Source organism: Lacerta agilis, chromosome Z (assembly GCF_009819535.1).
Source record: "Lacerta agilis isolate rLacAgi1 chromosome Z, rLacAgi1.pri, whole genome shotgun sequence".
NCBI classification, from domain to species: domain Eukaryota; kingdom Metazoa; phylum Chordata; class Lepidosauria; order Squamata; family Lacertidae; genus Lacerta; species Lacerta agilis.
The window spans coordinates 13,887,054-13,910,147 of NC_046331.1; the positions used below are offsets into that span (position 1 = coordinate 13,887,054).

The following is a 23,094-nucleotide window of genomic DNA, read 5'->3' on the forward strand; positions in this document are numbered from 1 at the left end:
TACGGATCTTTGTCAGCAAGGTGATGTCTCTGCTTTTTAAGGTGCTGTCTAGGTTTGTCATTGCTTTTCTCCCAACAAGCAGGCGTCTTGTAATTGCGTGACAGCTGTCACCATCTGCAGTGAACGTGGAACCCAAGAAAGTAAAATCTCTCACTGCCTCCATTTCTTCCCCTTCTATTTGCCAGGAGGTGATGGGACCAGTGGCCATGATCTTAGTTTTTTTGATGTTGAGCTTCAGACCATATTTTGTGCTCTCCTCTTTCAGCCTCATTAAAAGGTTCTTTAATTCCTCCTCACGTTCTGCCATCAAGGTTGTGTCATTAGCATATCTGAAGTTGTTGATATTTCTTCCGGCAATCCTAATTCCGGTTTGGGATTCATTCAGTCCAGCCTTTCGCATGATGAATTCTGCATATAAGTTAAATAAGCAGGGAGACAATATACAGCCTTGTCAAACTCCTTTCCCAATTTTGAACCAATCAGTTATTCCATATCCAGTTCTAACTGTAGCTTCTTGTCCCACAAAGAGATTTCTCAGGAGACAGATGAGGTGATCAGGCACTCCCATTTCTTTAACAACTTGCCATAATTTGCTGTGGTCAACACAGTCAAATGCTTTTGCCTAGTCAATGAAGCAGAAGTAGATGTTTTTCTGGAACTCTCTAACTTTCTCCATAATCCAGTGCATGTTTGCAATTTGGTCTCTGGTTCCTCTGCCCCTTCAAAATCCAGCTTGCACTTCTGGGAGTTCTCAGTCCACATACTGGTTAAGCCTGCCTTGTAGAATTTTAAGCATAACCTTGCTAGCATGTGAAATGAGTGCATTTGTGCAGTAGTTGGGGCATTCTTTGGCACTGCCCTTCTTTGGGATTGGGATGTAGACTGATCTTCTCCAGTCCTCTGGCTGGCCACTGCTGAGTTTTCCAAACTTGCTGGCATATTGAGTGTAGCACCTTAACAGCATCATCTTTTAAATTTTTAAATAGTTCAGCTGGAATATCATCACTTCCACTGGACTTGTTATTAGCAGTGCTTTCTAAGGCCCATTTGATTTCACTCTCCAGGATGTCTGGCTCAAGGTGAGCAACCACACTACCTGGTGTGTACGAGACCTCCATATCTTTCTGGTATAATTCCTCTGTGTATTCTTGCCACCTCTTCTTGATGTCTTCTGCTTCTGTTAGGTCCTTTCCACTTTTGTCCTTTATTATGGTAATCTTTGTATGAAATGTTCCTTTCATGTCTCCAATTTTCTTGAACAGATCTCTGGTTTTTCCCATTCTGTTGTTTTCCTCTATTTCTTTGCATTGCTTGTTTAAGAAGGCCCTCTTGTCTCTCCTTGCTATTTTTTAGAAATCTGCATCTGAATATATACATTACATCTGAATATACATTAGAATAAAAACCATGAACAGAATTTAAAATTATGGGTTGTATCCAATGCTTGCCCTACTCAGAGTAGACCCATTACTTTCAATGGGTCTGCTCTGAAGGTAAAGGGACCCCTGACAGTTAAGTCCAGTCACGGACGACTCTGGGGTTGCAACGCTTACCTCGCTTTACTGGCCGAGGGAGCCAGCGTTTGTCCACAGACAGCTTCCAGGTCATGTGGCCAGCATGACTAAGCCACTTCTGGCGAAACCAGAGCAGCACGTGGAAACGCCGTTTACCTTCCCGCCAGAGCAGTACCTATTGATCTACTTGCATTGCGTGCTTTCAAACTGCTAGGTTGGCAGGAGCTGGTACAGAGCAATGGGAGCTCACCCCGTCGCGGGGATTCGAACCGCCGACCTTCTGATCGGCAAGCCCTAGGCTCTGTGGTTTAGACCACAGTGCCACCTGCCACCTGCTCTGAAAGGCATATCCTATATCTATCTGCACACAAACACACCAGCTTTGGTTGCAGAGCTCCCCTCAAAAACTGCCTTATTCACCAAGGCAAAATACCTAGAAAGAAAAGTCTGATGGGCTGTAAAACAGGTTTTCTTTAAGTATTTTTAAAAAAGATTTTCTTGGTTTACAGAGATATGTGCAGTGTCTCTCTTGTATTTTTTCCATGTAACATTTTTACAAATCAGTTTCGTTTGCTGAGACATTAGGAAAAAAATGGGAAAGGGGGGGGGGAGAGGTGGGTGGGATGGGTAGAAGAAGACGCCTTCAGCCCAGTATGGTTCCCCTTCATCACACACACAGCCCAACAAGACAATGACAAAAAATCTACCGACAGCATACAAATCAATATGGCTAACCTGGTCAAAAACACTCACCCACCCCACTCACACAGGAAACCAAAGACTACCACAGCCAACCACAAATGAACAATCACACCCTACGCCAAACCCGACCCCTCTCACCACCAAACAATTAAGTTTTTCAACATGCTACGGGGATTCAGCCTTCCTCCCACCCCACTCATCTGTCCCTTTTTTGTGCACACAGATTACCCATTTTATCATCCCCGCAGCGCTTTAATTACGACAATTATGAGAGAAACAGAAGAGCCACTTGGAGAAAATTAAGCTGATTAATCATTTTACCCCAAAGAATGCTTTGATCTTGTCAAGCCCATTAAAAAGCTCCCTTTATCAAGCAAAGAGGTGCCATACATATTGGATGCTCCCTCCCTCCCTCTCTCTCTGTGTGACATCATCAGCTGGGTAAACACCTGAAATAAACAGACAGCAAACAGCTGGAGGTGGTGGAAAGATGACATCAGTGAAGAGCAAAAGAGAAAAGGCTGCCCCCTCACCCCCTGCTGCTGCTCCATCCTCCCTGTGCAAAGGCTTTACTGTAAACTGTACACAGTGGGGTGTCATGTAACCTCGGTCAGTGAGAAAAAATGCCTCCCAATGGGGACTGATTCAACAGGAAGGCCGGAAATCCAGCACTGTCTTCCACTCCAATTACACCACGACCAAGGACAAGTGATGAAGGGCTCATGCCAGGTCTTGAATCAAGATCCTGGAGAGAGGCCACACTGTGCACAGCATAAGAACTCCCCTCACTCCCCCCTCCCCTCATGTTTATGTTAAAAATTTGACCCCTCCCTTCTCTCTGCGCCAAATTACTTGCTCTCTTTTGAGATGAGGAGATGTAACAGACAAACTTCAGGAGAACAGTGAAAGCACAACTTTGAAATCAAGGAAAACAATTTACTTTCAAGTGATCTTCATAAGGACATAGGAACAGCCTCCCAGCTGGATCAGGCCAAACGGGGCCCATCTGGTCCAGCAGGCTGTTCTCACAGTGGTCAACTAGATGCTTAAGGGAAGCTTGCAAGCAGGACCTAACAAGCAACAGCAAACCCCTGCCTTGTTGCGGATCCCAGCAGCTGACATTCAGAGGCATACTGCCTCTGACAATGGAGAGAGAATGTAAAAACATCCCTCCTGGATCAGGTGAAAGGCCCATCTATTCCAGCATCCTATTCTAACAGTGGCCAACTAGATGCCTTGAACAGAAACCTGAAAGCAGGACATGATGCAAAGTATCACCAGGTAGACCACACCTCTTGTTCATAGTGCTTGTTGGCCATACATCTTGAAACCTATTAGGCCTGAGTGACCACACAATCACGGCTGACAGGTGGAAAATTGTACAACTTCCAAGAATATCTGAATCCTTAACAACAGGACCTATTGGCAGCCAAATTTAGGGAGGGGTGTAAATTCAGTGACAGAGCACTTGCTTTGCATGCAGGTCTCTCTCTCTCTCTCTCTCTCTCTCTCTCTCTCTCTCTCTCTCTCTCTCTCACACACACACACACACACACACAAACACACAAAACACAAATACATTTTGTGACGCTTTTCTTGAACATAGAATCTGAAGAATTTCACATATATTGAAAGCTTGCACTCCCAGCAGTATGAACTTCATTGGCAGAAGTAAAAAGACATCTATCTCCTGCTTTGTTATTTGAGAACAAAGCCTGCTTTTGGAGAGACACCTGCTTCAGCAGACATCCCCCTGATATTGTGACTTGAACCTTCAGCTTTGATTGCTATTTAAACTGTCACATTGTCCTGATGGGCTTGTTTATTATGTTAAGGATGCTTTAATGTAGGGGTTTTTTTTTTTTGCTATGTACTTTAATTACAGGTAGCTGTATTTTTTACCATAATTTGATTGTTATTTTGATGTTATGTCCATTTCTGAACCACCTGGGTATTTCTTATTGAAAAGAAAGGCAAATTATGTTGTTGTTGTTGTTGATGATGATGATTATTAAATTTTAATCTACCAATTCCAGCATCCTTCCAGCAAGCATAATCTATCCAGGTTTGTTTGTGTTCTCAACTAAATACAAGAAACCAAAACGCAGAAATCCCCCAAAATTCACATAGTTCTCCTGCCAAGCGACATGTACAAATAATTACATCACAAGGGAAGCGTGTACAAAAATGAATATGTTAATGAAAATATCACACACAAACACACACAAATGCATTGCACTAAGGCAGATTGCTTTGCAAATCAGTGCATTTTAGGCAAAACTGCATATTAAAAATGTGCATATTAGGATAAATTCACACTAAAATGCAGATAAATTTTCATGAAGACAGAAGAATTCAAAAAACTGATGTGGAAATGTGAACTGAACTTTTGGAAAAAAATGAAAAATTGACATATTTGTCCATCCCTATGTGTTCATTTTTTATGTTGACATGCTACTTTTTTTGTCCAAGAAGCTTAAGGTGGTGTACATAGCTTCCCACAACAACCCTGAGAGGTTGGTTAGGCTGAGTGAATGAGTAGCCAAAGGTCACACCTAGTGAGTTTCGTGGCTGAGTGGGGGATTTGAATCCTGGTCTCTCCTGGGTCACTGTCTGACACTTTAATTGTTTCTGCCTGGTTATGAACTGAGGATCTTTTGCGTGTTAGGCAAACATTAAGCACTATGCTACAGAAACTGCCACTAGTTGCATATTTAAATCAATGCAACATTTCCAGATTTGAGCAATGCCTCTCCCACATGTGGCATAGGGGAGCTGTTGAGGAGGAGGCTCTCAAGCTCGAAGCTCACTAGTCACTGGGTCTGATCAGCCTCAGTCTGCTACTGTTGCTCCAGGGTTCGTTTTCACTTGTGCTCTACAAAACACTTCCCACCCTACTTCCCACCACAGCCTCCACACTAGGAAAAGCACACGTACACATCTTAAAACACCACTTTTCACCTTTACTTCCTTCTCGAAGAAGAAGAAGAAGGAGGAGGAGTTTGGATTTGATATCCCGCTTTTCACTACCCGAAGCATCTGTTCCAAACAGGGAGCCAAATTCTTTAGAGAGGCACAATTCGAATCTGCGTGTTTGCCTGTCTCTCCTCCTCTTTTCCACTAAATCAGATTCAAATGCCTCTCTAAAGTGCCATAAGAAAGTTGTGCTCACCTGGCGGTGAATGCCACCAACATGGATGACTTTAAAAAAGGACTGGTGGTGTCAATGACTTTCAAGTTTTTTCTTTAGGTGAGGCTGCCATAAAGAAGGTGAAGTTTGAGGGTCTACCATTGGTAAAATAAATAAATAAACATACAAAGTGTTTGTTGGGAGAAATTAACACAAAAATGCTGATGAATATTCATGAGAATTCAGAAGAAGAAGAGTTTGGATTTGATATCCAGCTTTTCACTACCCGAAGGAGTCTCAAAGCAGCTAACATTCTCTTTTCCCTTCCTCCCCCACAACAAACACTCTGTGAGGTGAGTGGGGCTGAGAGACTTCAGAGAAGTGTGACTAGCCCAAGGTCACCCAGCAGCTGCATGTGGAGGAGTGGAGACACGAACCCGGTTCCCCAGATTACGAGTCTACCGCTCTTAACCACTACACCACACTGGCTCTCAGCTGCTCCCCTCAAATGAAAATAGCTGCAGAAAGGTGTGGAGAACTTGGGGCGGGGTGGGGAGAGAGAGAGAGAGAGAGAGAGAGATGAGAAACAGACAGAACCAGAACATTAAAAAGATTCTTCAATCCCTATTTGCAGTTGACATATCCACCCACCTACACAAAAGCTCTTGAAGTCAGGAGCTTCCACCCCAGACTAAACTTTGCATTTCCCCTCTCAAACAAACACTAGAAACCTGCAGGGGAAGTCAGCTTCCAAGCTGTCGCAACTGCAAGGCAGCTCCAACGGAAAGACAACATCCAACATCTATCAACAAGTGCCACGTCCCGTGGACCTGCAGACATCACAATCACCTCCCCACAAAAGCATCCTTTAAAGTGAAGCAACAGACTTCCTTCTGCACTGCAGCTACTTCCTCTGCTGCCAATTACAGGCTCACTTCCTCAAACAATGGCACACCACGACAGCTTCCCTCAAGGTTAGGGATGTCGGAACATTCCGACAAAAACAGACACAGGAGGGGAAATTACCGGCATTCAATTTATGTCTGCAACAGAAAGCAACCCAGCGAATACAACTGATAACTGCTGCTATTTCTGCTGCCTTCAGCAAGCAAACAATATGTAATTGGCTATGGTCCCCCACCCCTAAATGCATTTATTTTCCTTTGCACTGAAATGAATGGGGAGGAATGACCTAATGACAACCTAAGTTACATAATTTACATGATTAATTACGTGTGCTACACGATTTCCTCACAGCAGGCAGTGAGACAAATTAACATGGTTTTTGACAGAAAGTGAATTGCAGCAGAACAGATCCAAGGCTGCAGGCAACAAATATGGGGCAGAACGGGAAAATATGCTGAATTACACCCCTAATCGTCGTCGTCTTCTTTAGCAATCACTCGTAGCCGAGTTAGATTGTCTTCCATAAACACGGTTTTAACAATGAGTCCGTAAGTGACTGTGGAGGCCAATTTTGGATCCACAAGTTCTTCCACAGTGGGGACATTGGTTTCCGGGTGGGAGTTGATCATGGTGTGCATTTGCCAAGCATGCCTTCCTCTTGGCACATTTCTCCCTTGCATCCTGAGTTCAAGTGTCTTAAAAGCCCACGACACCTTCAGTAAAGACTGTTCTCCAAATGGAGAGCTTGCAGGCCAGTGTTTTCTAGTTGTCAGTGTTTATACTACATTTTTTAAGATTTGCCTTGAGAGTCTTTAAAGCTCTTTTGTTGACCACCAGTATTACGCTTTCCATTTTTAAGTCTGGAATAGAGTAGTTGCTATGGAAGACGATAATCAGGCATCCCGCACATGACCAGTCTAATGAAGTTGATGTTGAAGAATCACTGCTTCAACACTGGTGATCTTTGCTTCTTCCAGTACACTGATATTAGTTCACCTGTCTTCCCAAGTGATGTGTAAAAATTTTCAGAGACACTGTTGATGGAATCTTTCGAGGAGTTGGAGATGGCATTTATAAGTGGTCCATGTTTCACAAGCTTATAGTTAAGGTTGGTAGTACAACAGCTTTGTAAACAAGCATTTTGGTTTCCCTGCGAATGTCCCGGTCCTCAAACACTCTGCACTTCAATCAGGAGAAAGCTGCACTCGCAGAGCTCACATGCATCGTAGGTCACATGCAGGCAGCCCGTTAATTCAGCTTCCCTCCTGATGTCACTTGGACCAAACTTTGCAAGGAACAATGGCAACAACAATGGCTGTTTTGCTGAGCATTCATTCCAGGAAGGTTAGAAGATGTGATACCAAACCTTCCAAACCATTTCTCTATCACTCTCCTGATCAAAGTGTCTGAGTTGGGGAGGGGGGGGGGAGAGAATTGGGTTTGCTGTGCAAATGGCCCAATTGTGCCCAGCCTGAATTTGACAGGGTGTGATTGAATCCCACCCTCGAAATAGCAGCAGTTTTGGAACTGGCTGTAGTAACTGACGAGTGGGGTCCTGAAATTGCTAACTTCCAATTTGGTTCAAGTTTCATATTAGGCAGAAAATCAATTTCACTTATCAAGGAAAAGAGGTACTGAGTCCTATGCTGGTCATTTGAGATCTTAGCCCTATATTTATTAGATCATTCTGAAGAACATTTAAGTGGCCATGTTTTCAGACACAACGTAAGCAGCATGCAAAAACAAAAAACAAAAACCCACCAAAGGATCTCCCCAAACTGGGTGAACAAAAAGGTTGCAGCATTTGGGACTTTCTAGTTTAGAGAAATGGTGGGTAAGAGGTGATATGATAGAAATTTATTTTAAAAAATGCATGGCATGGAGAATTGGATGGAGAAACCTTCTAATATCTCTAAAACACTGGAACTTGTGGACTTCCAATGAAGCTAAATATTGGATGATTCAAAACAGAAAAAAGGTAAGGACTTCTTCACACAGTTGACAATCACTCCTACAGGAGGCAATGATGGCCCCCAACCTAGAAAGCTTTAAAACAGGATTAGACTAGCCATGGTGGCTATGTTCTGCCTCCATAGTCGAAAGCAGCAATGCTTCTGAATACTGGTTTCTTGAAACTGCAGTAGGAGACAGTGCTCTTTCATTCCAGTCCCATTTACGGGTTTCCCATATAGACATTTGGCTTGCCCTGGTAAGAATATGGTGCTGGACAACATGTGCCTATGTCCTGATCCAGCAGGCTCTTCTAATGCAACCTCTGGGTCACCTCACCCAGTGACTTTCTTTGAAGAAACACTTCAGAACACCACATGGTCCCTCCAGGCATCAATTTCATTGTGCATTCATGATTATTTGCATGTAAGAGGGCATCGGGTGGTTACACACAATTCCAGTTTCAGTATGGTTTGCTCCTGCAAATGTTTTGAGGTTTGTTTCCAATTGATGCACGTCCTGTAGCTTCCTGCTGAAATCCTGTAACTTTTCATACCCCAGATGTTCTGGTCTCCCATCCACCCACCCACTTTTGTAGTACTACACAACAGTGTCTGCTCCATATGGCAATAATTCAGTAACACAGTGGAAGCATCACAAAACTAATAAAGCGGAAGGATGTGTGGACAGTCCAGGATAAATACAACACTAAGCAGTATTACTGCACCAGACATGTGGCAGAAGACACCCACAAAAAAACCAAACCACACACATGCATACACACACACATGCATGCATACATACATACATACATACATACACCCACCCACCAGAAGTTCTGAGATTGTGCAGCGCTAAAGCAAAATTTTTTTTTAAGGTAAATGGAGTGTAGAGTGCCTGGATTCTGTACCCTATTAAGCACTCCTGAAGAATTGCAGCAGTCCCGAAGCAGCATCTCTATAACTAGAAGCTCAAGTGTCCTCTGCAGCTAGAAGTGCCTTTTACCAGCTCAGTCTGGTTTGCCAGATTCCTGAACACGGATAGCCTGACCACTGTAGTCCATGCACTGGTAACCTCAAGTCTGGTTTACTGCAATGCACTCTATGTGGGGTTGCTCTTGGGTCTGATTCGGAAGCTCCAGATGGTGCAGAATGTGGTGGGCAGACTGCTGATGGGGGCATCTGGCTGACAGCACATGGCACCATTGTTAAAACAGATGCACTGGCTGCCCATCTTCTACCAAGGCAGGTTCAAGCTATTAATTTACAAAATATTGAACAACATAGATCCAGGGTGGTTCAGGGACTGCCTGAACCCATGTATCCCAGCTCAATCACTGAGATCACCTGCAGGAGGGTTGTTAGTTATTCCCTCAGTTGGTGAGACTCATTTGACAAGAACAAGGAGCCAAGCCTTTAGTTTTATTAGCCTAGTCCTGCGGAATACTCTGCCAGTAGGGATTCAGCAGGCACGTTGTTTCAACTTTTAAATATCTGCTGAAAACATTTCTATTCCACCAGCCCTATGCAGGCTACATATTTCCACAATAGCTGCTGTTAACCTTTTCACAATTTGGAAGGGACCATGAGGGTAATCTAGTCCAATGCAGGAATCTCAACTAAAGCATCCATGATGGATGGCCACCCAACCTCTGCTTAAAAACCTCCAAGAAGGAGAGTCAACCACCTCCTAAGGAAGTCCATTCTGCTGTTGAACTGCTCTTACCATCAGAAAGTTCTTACTGATATTCAGTCAGAATCTACTTTTTTACAACTTGAAGCCATTGGTTCAGGTCCTGCCCTCTGGAGCTGCAGAAAACCAGCTTGCTGCATCTTCCATGTGACAGCCCTTAAGAGACAGAAGATGGCTATTGTGCTGGTCCAAGGGTAATCCAAGAAGTGAGGTCTAGGTCTGGTCCAAAGTCTAGGGAGTCAACGAGGGGTCAGTCCGATGAAGCTGAGGCAGGGTGCAGGGCAGGAAACTAGGCGAGGTCAGGAACAGGAACACAGGCAGGATCTGGCAAGCAGCAATGTTGTTCCCGCAACCTGGGGCGGGATCTGATCGCCCTTTTATCTCTGCCGAGGTAGTGGCCAGTCCCAATCCCCCGATGACTCCACCCTGCCTCACCTGAAGGCAAGCACTCCTCCTGCGAGTACTCAGGTCCCCCCTCCTCTCAGCCCTGAGTCTCTGCAGCTCAGGAGATGCCGGAGGGTTACTAGACCCAGGGGCCACCTCAGCCTCTGATGGCCCAGCTGACAGCAACGAGGTATCCTCAGCACCTGGAGCCAGGACAGGCTCAGACCCCTGACTCGGCCCAGCTGGTGCTTGTTGCAGGGGAACCTGAGCAGACTGAGGCTCTTCAGGATCAGGCCCCAGATTAGGTTCAGCTGATGCCTGCGGCAGAGGATCCGCCGCAGACTGAGCCTCCTCTGGTTGTGAGTCTAAGCCTGAGTCCCAGGCCATCACAGCTATCATATCACCTCTCAGTCTCCTCTTTTCTAGGCTAAACATACCCAACTCCCCCTCATAAGGTTTGATTTCTAGACCCCTGATCATCTTGGTTGCCCTCCTCTGCACAAACTTCCAGCTTGTTAGTATCCTTATTAAACCGTAGTGCCCAGAACTGAACACAGTACTAGTTGTGGTATGACAAAGGCAGAATAAAGCAATACTATGACTTCCCTTGATCAGGACACTAGACTTCTGTTGATGCAGCCTAGAATAGCATTAGCTTCTTTCGCTGCTGCATCACACTGCTGACTCAGGTTCAGCCTGTACTTTTCAGACTGACTCCCTTCAATGTCTGCTTTTTCAGTTAACTTTTCCACTACAACTAATCTCCACCAGACTAGCTTTAGCACATTGCAACAAGAACAAATATTGGTGCACTTTTTGAGGACTTGCACATTTCCTTACGGCAGCAGCAGCATTTGTGGACTGGAGTTTCCACGGTCCTGAAGGTGGAGCAAGATTTTTGTAGTAGCTGGGAGGTGAATGCCATGGACAAAAATGTGGCTTTCCTTCCACAGAAATGGGAGGAGGGCAGGGTGGAACTGTTTCCATGGAGGTGGCTGGGCGGCGGGCAGTATATATTTACTATGGTTGTAAACTGCTCTGGTATGTATGTGTGTATATGTATGCGTGTATGAATAAAATGTGGGCTTCACCACAGAGCTTTGGCTTCCATTATCAGGCAGATGTGGTGCCAAATTTCCCCAATATCACATCACCATCATGCACCTGTGACATCAGACACAGGTGCGATCTGCTCAACAGAGATAGGCAGCATCTTAATCTATCAGCAAAGAGAACATACGGCCAGATCATGCACCCTGGTGCCCAAAACAAAGTCTGAGCAACTCAGAAAGGATACCTCTCCTGTATTCCAATTTGCTGCTTTAAGATTGCATCCTGTTTTGCATGCTCAATGGACATCAGAGGGGGAAAGAAATCAATGCAATGCACGCTTGCTGTGCACATGATTAAGGAAACTCATCAAGTCACAAATAACTTGCTACAGTGAGCTCTCTCTCTCTCTCTCTCTCCCCGTGTGTGTGTGTGTGTGTGTGTGTGTGTGTGTCTATAATAAATATTGTTAGGGATCCTGCAGGCATATGACCTTTCACACATGTGAAAGACATCTTCCCATGACACTATGCACCCAGTTTCATTACAACTGGGTGTTTCTTTTAAATAGGTGATAGGCAGGAGCCAAGCCTTTTGTGAGGAAGCAAGATACTACATTCACTGGGGAGACTGGGGAGATGGACAGATGGAAAGCACACAGTCAGGAACCAAACAAAGCAGCAGAAGAAATGCATAACGAAGGAGAAAAGACAGGGACTTATTTCCCCCTTCATGCAAAACACTAACACACCTGTCCCATGTTTAACAAAAGCTGTTTAGCTTCACCAAGCAAAATAAGAGACACCTGTCTGGACAGCAACAGTTACCATGAAATGCATGTCATTTGCAAGGGAAGCAGTTTGGTGTCTGGCATACTTCAGAGGTTAGGGTGAGGAAACAAGCTAGGAGATGGCTTGAACGCAAGTGGAGGAAAGATCCGGCTGAATGCAACTGAACAATGGTGAGGGCTCATCATTGAGCCTACCTAGCAGGCAGTGAAGCCTGCAAAGAAGGCTTAATTTGCTGCTTCCATTGCATCCGCATTGTGCTGTCCAGCAGAGCTTTTCCAGGTAGTATGGGACGTGCTACAGTCTGGCCTAAAGGAGGTGGTAGAAAGCAATGGTAGCTCGCTGTGACTTGTTTGCAAAGCATAAAAACTGCTTGCATCCACCAGGATCTTGATTCTGTTCAATGGGGTGTACAGAGCACTTCCTAGTTCTGCTGTGTTGGATGAGTTTCAGCTTGTAAGGCTCAAGGATGTGGACAAGGTGTTTCGATTGGTCAGGGTGACCACTTGCAGACTGGACCCTTGCTGGGTGGCGTACTGGGGGGGATGGGGGCGGAGCGCCCCGGGTGCCAGCCTGGGGGGAGGGTGACACTCGGCGCCACCCCTCACTCCCAAGCCACCGCCCACAACCCCTTCCGTGCAGCGGCGGCGACTTTTAAGGCTGCAGCGTGTGAGCAGCAGCACAGACACCTGTCTGTGCTGCTGCTCGCACACTGCAGCCTTAAAAGGTGCCGCCGCCGCCGCACGGAAAGGGTGCCAGCCGCTCGCGCCCGGCATCTTGGGTGGAGTGTGCATGTCCACACATACACACTCCACCCCTGAATGCAGTGCCCCGCCCCTGGGGGGTTGCCCCCGCGTTTGCCGCTCCGGGCGGCAAAGCGGTTCCCTACGCCACTGCTTGCTCCCACTTGGTTGATAAAAACAAGCAGGGAGGAAGCAGTTGGCTGTGCCAGGGAGGTGATTAATGGCTCCTTGCGAGTGGGGGTGGTCCCTCTTTGCTTGAAGGAGGCAGTGGTAAAACCGCTCCTCAAAAAATCCTCCATGGATTTGGAAAAACTACTGGCCAGTTACTAATCTCTCCTTCTTGGACAAGGTTCCTGAGTGAGTGGTCACAACCCAGATCTAGGCACTCTTGGAGGAAACTGATTTTCTAGATCCATTTCAACCAGGGCTTAGCACAGAAACTGCTGTGGTCACCCTGTATGATACCTCTGTCAGGAGAGAAACAGAAGAGATGTGTCCCTGTTAATTCTCCTCAACCTCTCAGCAGCTTTCAATACCATCAACCATAGGACTCTTCTGGAGTGGCTGTCTGAGTTGTAAGTGGGTGGCACTACTTTTGGTGCTGAAGTCTTGAGCTGTGAGCAGTTTTGGGATACATCTACATAGAAAGACAGCACACAAACTAAAAGCAATGGTAACTATTTACAGCAATTTTTCTTTTGTTATAATAGAAAATAATAAAATCTTATTAAAAAAAAAAAAGCAATTCTCAAACACTCCAATGAAGCTCTATGAAGTTTCAGATCTGACAATAAGAACTTAAGAAGAGCCCTGCTGGATCAGGCCAATGGCCCACCTAGTCCACCACCCTCTTCTCACAGTGCCCAACTAGATGAGCCAATGGGAAGCCCCAGAACAGGATCTGAGTAGAAGAGCCCTGTCCCCTCCTGCTTCCAGACAATCTGGTATTCAGAAGCATGATTCTCTCCAACTGTGGAGGCAGAGCATAGAAATCACAGCTAGTAGCCATCTTCTTGACCACGAATCTGTCCAATCCTATTTTAAAGCCATCCAAGTTGGTGGCTATCACTGCCTCCTGTAGGAACAAGTTCCACAGTCTAACTATGTGCTGCATGGAGAAGTACCGGTATTTTCTTTTATCTGTCCTGAATTTTCCAACATTAAGTTTCACTGGATGTCCCCAAGTTCAAGTGTTACCACAGAGGAGGAAAAACGTTTTTCTATCCACTTTCTACACACCATGCATAATTTTATAAACTTCTATCATGTCACCTCTTACTTGGATTTTCTCTAAACTTAGATCACCTCCATACCCTGCATTTAAAGCATTCCTAAAGCACTTTAACAGCTATGGAGAATCTAGGTAAATGTTTGTTAAGGTTGCTGGAACCTGTAAGTCTGTGAGGTCAGCATTCTTCACAAACTACAGTTCCCGGGATTCCTAGAGTGGAAGCTCTTTCTGTTAACATGGAACTAGAATGCTTTTGTTATAAGAATTATATGGTCTAAGATACAAAATAAATGTTCATAAATGTACCAGGCAAAGACATAAAGACATACATACATACATACAGTACATACATACATACATACATACATGTCTGAAACAGTGTAGGAAAACAGTCCTAAAGCCATTTTGACTCTTTCAGTCACCTCAAATATTCCTCTGCAGTTTGGATGGAAATAGGAAAAGCCTCCCCATTGTCTCTGTGCTCACAAAATCCTGCCTTAAGGGCACATTTGGGTATGAATAGGGTAAGCCTGTGACCTGGATTCAGGAACTAAAGTATTAACCATCACAAAAGAGTAGCCAGACTGTCCAGGTGATGCAATCAGTGACCATTATCAGGTGTCCTGGCCTTAGGATTCTGCTGTAGACCGCCCCTTTTGTGATGTGTGTATGATATATTAGGGGGTGACCTTAAGCTTAAAGGTAAAGGTAATGGTACCCCTGACCGTTAGGTCCAGTTGCAGACAACTCTGGGGTTGAGGTGCTCATCTTGCTTTACTGGCCGACGGAGCCGGCGTACAGCTTCCAGGTCATGAGGCCAGCATGACTAAGCCGCTTCTGGCGAACCAGAGCAGCGCAGGGTGGTAATTTCAAAAAGTCTATATAAGGGCTTGCACACCATTGTTCTGGGTTGCTCCTCCCTCTTGCATGTAGTGTGAGGACCCTGTTGCAACAGTTCAATAAAGATCAGGCTTACTAGCCACTTTGCTTCTCAATATTCTCTGGTTGGCCTCTGTTATTTTCTTCTGCTGATAGGGAACCCACTTAAGGACTCTATATGGGCTCTTGGGTACCCCATAAGGGAAAAGGAGCAGGTTTTGTTTACATCACTTTAAATGTATAGTTTGGGTGTGACTTAAATATTCCAAAATGCTGCAACCTTTCTGCATTAAGGGTTTCAACAGCGCAAACTAAACTGTATGCTTTGCTGGTACTGGATTTAATCTGTTGTATTTTGATCAGAACTGAATTTGGGTGGATCGGTGTAGATAATGCTTCAGTTCTCCCAATTATGGAAATTGGAATCTGGCTCAAACACATATCCTTGCAAATCAAGTAGAGAAAGAGCCCAGCATTTTCTAAGAACCACAGCAAACGTCAAATCTGCACTAGGCCACTCTGGGGTTACTGTAACAAGATACTTTCACCATACAGGAATGTCTACAGAATCTAATGGCTGGCAGTGAAAGAAATCACTTCTCCGGTTACAAATGTGTTTTGGGGGGGGGGGGGAGTTAACCAGCGCACACTGAATTGGGGAGGGTTCCCCAACAACCATACCTTCTCTGCTCCATTTGAGCTAAGTTTTTACAAGAATTAACTTTTGCTTTGATGGAAAAAAAATTCTCTGCTTTAAAAGTAACTTGTGTCTTAAAATAAAAATACAGTGAGAGGAGGTTAATTTTATCCTCTCTTCGAGACATATGGATGCAGTTCGTTTGTTGAGACCACATCTGCAGCAAGAACAGACAGCACACACACACACACATCTGATCTACTCCTTTTCACAATGCAAAAAGGGGGTGTGAAGAAGTATCCAAACTGGGAAGGAAGAGGAGAGCTAGAAAGGGTGGGAGCTGCAGCTGTCAACCATTTGGTCCTTCAAACCTCTTAAGATAATATTTACCAGGTGGAATCAAGCAGGAGGCAGGGGGCGGAGAGACAACCCTTGTAGAAGCCATAAGGGGGTGTTTTGATTAAGCACCACAAACACAGTAGTTCCCCAAATTTTCAGGCCACTACCCCCATGGTTCCATAAACTCATCCCCAGTGCCCACTACCCTACCCTAGAAAAAGCATTGTTCAGAAAAAGAGTTTGCACAAGCCACTATGGAAAATACCAACACAACAAAATTAAAACAGTAACAATTGCACATTTGGTAAAAAATAATAATCCAATTCAAACTACTCAGTTTGATTAATTCAACGAAACTTGATCCAGTGACACTAGCTTTTCAAAGTCTGATACTCATTTACACCTCCAGCACCCCCTGCCTCCCCCTTGACTCTCAATGCCCCCCAAGGAAATCCCACTTTGGAAACCACTGTGTTAGGGAGCAATATTGCTTGAGCTAGCAACGATGGCTTAAAACAAAAACAAAAATCCACCACAACTCACAAAACTATTTACCCACTAGGGATGTAGGAAGATGCCTTGGTCCAGCTAGCTCACCATTGTCTACACTGACTGGCAGAAGCAGCTCTCCAGGGTTTGGGGCTGGGAGTTTTATTCCAGCCCCACTGGGGATGCCAGAAATTGAAGTTGAGACCTTCTACATGCAAAATAGGCATTTTTACCATTCAGCTATGGCCCTCCCCCTAAAAAATAAGAAAGAGCTGAATCAAATAAGAATACAGGAAGCTGCTTCATATCAAATCAGACTTTTGGTCCATCTGGCTCCATACTGTCAACACTGACTGGCAGTGGCTGTCCAGAGTTTCAGGGATTGTCTTTTCCCAGCTCTACATAGAGATGCTGTTGGGAATGGAACCTGGACGTTCTGCATGCCAATCAGATGCTCTGCCAGTGTGGAACTGTATCAAAGCTGTTTATGACACAAAACATCTAATATACTGCCACGATGATTAAAATACAATATTTAGCCCAGTTGAAACCCAATAAAACTTTTAAAAGAGCAGAGCAAACAGCAGTAGCAGGATCAATGGGTCTAGGCATAATAAAGAATGTTTTTGTCAGTCTCTGAAAGGGGATGAGCAAGTCTCCCAAGAGGGAACATTTCACAACGTCAGTACAAAATTGAAGAAGCTCAGTTCCTGGCGAAACCTAATCATGTGTCACAAAATGATGGTATCCTGAGCACAGCATCAGTGACAGATCTCAAAGTGTGTGTGTGTGTGTGTGTGTGTGCGTGCGTGCGTGTGGGGGGGATGTGTCTTTCATATTTCCCAGGATGCTCTTGCCCTACACTATTTCCATCACTGTTTTTTCAGCCCTTTTCCACCCCAAGGACCACATGCCCTCTTGGACAACCTTCCAGGGGCTGCATGGCACCAGTGAGGCATAGGATCAGAGGCAAAAAGTGGATGGGGCAACCAATGCAAATCTTTTTTAAATATCAAATTTTATTTAAAAAATTTCCATGAGTAACAAAAATACATCCAGTGTCTCTGTTTTCAAGTCATAGAGTATTTTCATACAAGCCAATTACAGTCAATTTGAGACCTTTTTGTTGCAGGCAATGTGGGGCTGAGGGAGAAAGAGAAGTGAGGAGAGGGGGGGGAGAAAATAGAAGCAGGGTGAGAGGGACAGCAAACTTTCATTCTTTATGAAGAAGATGGGGTGGGAAGTCAGTAAGAAACTTTGGATGTTAAAAAAAATTGTATATGGTGATAAATGCCTTAGAATGTTTTTGAAGAATTCATAAAAATGTTATTAAAAAAAAAAAACTTTCATCCTTTACAAACTACCATGCAGTAATGTTCCTGTTAATTTTCCAGAGTGATTCTCATTCTCTCATCATAATGGGATGCCCGATATCCTGCGCCCATCTAATCATGACCACCTTCACCTCCTCCTCCTTGACTTCCTAGTCAAGGAGGAGTCGGTACCTCCTTGTGATAATCTTGGTGTCATTATTTAACAGCACTAATTCAAATTTAGAGGGCTCATTGGCAAATCCTTTTTTTTGGTCCTGTCTGAATGTCTCAAAAAGTTGATGATACTCTAGCCATCCTGATAATTGATCTTTTATTTCTTCATACTTGAGATTTGATTGCCTTCCTCAGTTAATAACATGTTATATGTCAGCCAATTTCCTTTCATTTTTTCTTTTTAACTGCCTTGGCCTCTAGGGGAGAGATCCAGCATGGAGTTTTGGGTTCCATCAAAGCTTTATATTTTGTCCAAACATTGAACAGCGCATTTCTTACAATATGACTGGTAAAACTTTTATGCACTTTAGATTTATCGTAATTTAGATAAGCATGCCAACTGAAACAATTGTCATGGTCCTCCAGATCCAATACATCTGTATTCTTCAGTTGGCACCAATCTCTTATCCAAAAAAACAGACAGCCTCATAATATAACTTTAAATCAGGTAGGCCAAATCCCCCCCCCCTCTTTAACATCAATTAATAGGGTCTGCTTTATCCTTGGTCTACGTCCCTGCCAAATAACTTAAGAGATTTCCTTTTGCCAATCTATAATGCAGCTTGCCTTTCCAATGATTGGGATAGTTTGAAACAAGAAGAGGAATTTTGGCAAGATGTTCATTTTTTATAGCCGATATGCATCCCCCTTTACAAAGTACCATAAGTGGTGTTTTTTGTTTGTTTGTTTGTTTTTGCAAGTGTTGTGTGGATAGGTGTCTTATTTTCGCTGGCAGAGGAGAGATCAGAGAGCCCAGGGCATGGTTGGTTGTTGTTGACTGACTGCAGTGTGTTTTGATTGGGGGTGTTGTGTTGCTGGGTTAAGGTAACCATGTTGATTTGTATGTGGGGGGTGGTGGTGGGGTCATAGTCTTGTTGGCGTGTGCATGTGATGGGGTGAAGGCCCCCTCCTTTATTTGTCCCTGTGATAGTTTCAGTTAGTTGGTTGGTTTTTCTAGGAGGGCAGTTTCCCAACCAATGCAACTCTTAACCTTTGAACCAAGGTTCTCCCAGTGCAAAAATCAGAGGTTTTCTACCCACACTCTCCCAATAAAGGCAAAGCAAGAGACACAGTCACATGGTCACTATGCTGTGAAAAATTCCACTTGATTGCTGAATGGCAGTGTCAGATAACTCAAATAAACTACAAGGCTTTGATCAGTATATACAGTTTGTAGTTTAGCAATTCATCACACCTTCCACTTCTTTATTCTGTCTTCTGAACAGTCAGACAAGGCTTGGGAGTTTGCAGTGTCTTTCATATCCAGGTATGGAATAGAATCATACAATTGTAGAGTTGGAAGGAACCCCAAAAGTCATTTAGTCCAACCCCCTGCAATGGAGGAACCACAGCCAAAGAATTCCTGACAGATGACCATCCAACCTCTGCTTAAAAACTTCCAAGGAAGGAAGGAGAGAGTCCACCACCTTCCAAAGGAGTCCGTTCCACTGCTGAACAGCTCTTACTATCAGAAAGTTCTTCCTATGGATTAATCAGAAACTACTTTCTTGTAATTTGAACAATAACAATTGGAGTAATGTTTTCTACTGGTGTTTCTGTAATGCTTAATTATCTCCATGCAGACAGTGGCTGGATCAAAGGAGGGCAATAAAGAGCCCTGCCACTGGAGGAAGTTGAAGTCTTGAAACAAGACAAAATAAAAAATAAAAAAATTCCTTCCAGTAGCACCTTAGAGACCAACTGAGTTTGTTCTTGGTATGAGCTTTCGTGTGCATGCACACTTCTTCAGATACACTGAAACAGAAGTCACCAGACCCTTATAAATGGTGAAACCTTCAAGCCTCAGTTTGGGAACCTCTGCCTGAAACTCTCTTGAGAGACCTACACCATGGGAGGAGGGGACCATGTGCTTTCCTTTACAGAGAGAAGTCCTCAATTTAAATGGCTATCTGGCCATAACATAATAGGAGGTTGGCTGCTGGATCAGGCCAAAGGGGACCCATACAGTAAAGCATTCTGGTCCCAGTGGCCAAACAAATGCCCCAATGGGAAGCCCACAAAGTAGGACCTGACTGCAGCTCCACTCTCCCCAGTTGTGATTCCTAGCAACTGGTATACAGAGAGAGACTGCCTCTAGGCATGGAGGTTCTGGTATCACAGTAGGCCTGCACATAGGGAGCTCTGCTGGAATGGACCATCAAGTCCAGCAGTCTGTTCACATGGTGGGCAACCAGATGCCCCAGTGGGAAGCCCACAAGCAGGACCTGAGCCTGACAGCAACTCTTGCCACTTGTGACTCCCAACAACTGGTATTCAGAGGCAGATTGCCTTTGCCAGTGGAGGGAGAACATAGCCATTGATGGCCTTACTACTCCATGAATTTGTCTTATCCTCTTTTATAGCCATTCTATTGGTGCCCACCACCTTACATCTTATAGGAAAGTCTGGGACAGCAGAGGAGGCCCTGGCCTTGCTCATCTGCAGTTAGCACCAGGACAGCAGGCTGAACAGGCACACAGCTATGGTACAATAGAGCAGGATCTATCCAGCTATCTTTTTCTATATACTGTACATACACTTACAGATATGAAGTGAGAAAATGTTCTGTATTTCTTTATAAAGCAAAGGGAGCTAACCTTTGGCCTTTCAGATGTTGCTCAGCTACAACTCCCATCTTTCCTGACTATTGGCAATGCTGGCTGTGGCTTATGGGAGTCCAACAACATCTGGAGTGTTTGGTCACCCCTGCTTCACTCATTATTTCTAAATTTGCATTTTATGTAAGTCTGTGTCCCCTTTTTGATTATGCATTTAAACATTGAAAGTTTCTTTATATAGACTTGGATGACTGGTCCATCTACCTCAGTATTGTCTACATTGACTGGCAATGGCTCTCCGGGGTATTAGGCAGGTGGCACTCCCAGCCCTACCTGGAGAGGCTGCTGGGGGTTGAACCAGGAACATTTTGCATGGAAAGCAGATAAGTGGTACCTCGGGTTGTGGACACGATCTGTTCCGGGGTGCCATTTGCACCCCGAAAAGTCCACAACCCAAGTGGCGATATCACACTTCTGCGCATGCGCGACCTGCACAGAATGCTTCTGCGCGTGTGCGCGCGGCGAAACCCGGTTGCTGCGTTCGCAACCCGCAGCAAACGCAACACGAGGTACGACTGTACAGGACTTTAAACTCAGCCTGGAAACAAACTGGCAACCAATATAACTAATGCAAAACAGTTGCAAGTAACAATGTTCAAACTGCTTTGCAAGCTAAATTGATCAGCTGATTGTTGGTGCACATAGATTTTCACGTGCTTCCAATCAATGATAACTGCAACGCCCCTTTCGGCCAGCCATGTCTCTCTCTGCCCCACACTCCACTTCAGATGTAGAATAGGTGGCATTTTCTTGGCCTAGCCAGAACAGCCAGGTAGCACTCATTAGTCACAGAGACTGGAAGGTCTTCACCACCGGCATGACTATTCTAGCAGCTTCATTTTGCCCCAGCCAAAGTTTGTGGACAGTCTTCAAGAACAGTCCTACACAGAGAGAATTGCAGTAGTCTAGACAAGAAATGGTCGAAAAATAATGGCAGGCATCTGTTGGGTTCTAACAGCCTGAAGAACTCTAACAGAAGCTTAAGAGTACGGTGTGTGCCAATTATGGTACAACTGCACTGGCTGCTGATTAGTTTCCAGGACCAATTCAAAGTGCTGATGTTGACCTCTAAAGCCTTACACACCTAAGCACCTCAATACCTTATGGACCGCCCCTCCTCATACAAATCAACCTGGACCCTGAACTTGTCATCTGAGGCCGTTCTCTATTTTCCCCCTCCCAGAGAGGTTCGGAGGGTGGCAACAAAGAACAGGCCTTTTCTGTGGTGACTCCCTGACTATGGAATGCTCTCCCCAGAGAGGTTCACCAGGCGCCATCATAACATGTCTTCAGGCACCAGGCAAAAATATTCCTATTTACCCAGGCCTGTGGCTATTAAATAATCTATGGCATGTAAAAATGTGGGGGAGAGGACTGTTATGATGGTGATTACCCTGGGATCTTTGGATAAAGGGTTGTATATAAATTGAAATCATCATCATCATCATCATCATCATCTGTGGAGCTGTTGAAGGGATCTTGACCCAGGACCCTTCATCCCTTTCCCAACCTAGATAGCTGTCTATGGGACAACACAGTGTTCTCTAGCATAGGGTCCAGATTCTTAGGAGATAGATCTACATTTCTAGGTGTCCGGTATTCCTTCCTCCCACCCCCTTCACCTTAATGTTCCATAGAGCCAGCCCTGATAATTATTTTTAATGAATGCTCCTATAAATTTTTCACATTACAAATGTGTTTATTTTTCTCCCAGCCCTGATTCTTTGTGTCCCCGTTCCCCACCAATGTTCGCCTTGCTCAGAGTAGACCCGTTGAGATTAATGGGCATGGCTAACTTGGGTTCATTCATTTCAAGGCATCTACACCAAATAGAACTTACGATAAGTGCAGACAACTGTTAACAATAAGATGGCATTTTTTTCTATTTTAAAAAAAAAGCAGAATTGACTGAGAAGATGGAAAATTTGAGGGGGGGGGGGCTTTGCTTTTGCTCGGTGTTGAGAATCAAACTCAATAACTGCTGGAACCCCAGATATAACAAATGATTGCAAGCAGGCCACAATTCCTGCCCTAAAGGTACTTATTAAGATGTGCTTTTATGATCCACTTTTCAGAACTATTTTTGTGGAGAATTCACTGGCCAACCTTCCAACGCTCAAGAAACAGATAGTGCTGACTGGCTCAAGGAAGTCACGGGGACTCATTTCCGCTTGCTAAACTGATGAACAAGAGGAGGCTCCTGGCATGCATGATGTTTGTATATGAGCCACATCCAAAAGCCTTAGCCAACCCACTGTCCAAAGCCCTAGAAGAAAAGAAAAGAAAGCCATGGTCTGCCTGAACAGTCCAAACAATGCCAGAAACGAAAGAATAAAAAATCTGGGTGGGGAAAAACATGCCATTGATCCCTGGGGGAATTGGAACAAAAGGTTAAGGAACTTGACCAAGTCCAAATGAACAATTGGTGACAAAGTTGAAAACTGAATCCTGAGCTCTAATATTCCAAATGAAGAGTATAGCTATATTACCAATTC

General features: G+C 44.5%; 1 protein-coding gene across 2 annotated transcripts in view; it reads right to left on the bottom strand.

The window, feature by feature from the left end:
* ABL1 (ABL proto-oncogene 1, non-receptor tyrosine kinase) overlaps positions 1-23,094 on the bottom strand; it is a 117,849-nt gene that overhangs the window by 41,955 nt on the left and 52,800 nt on the right. The window lies entirely within an intron of this gene.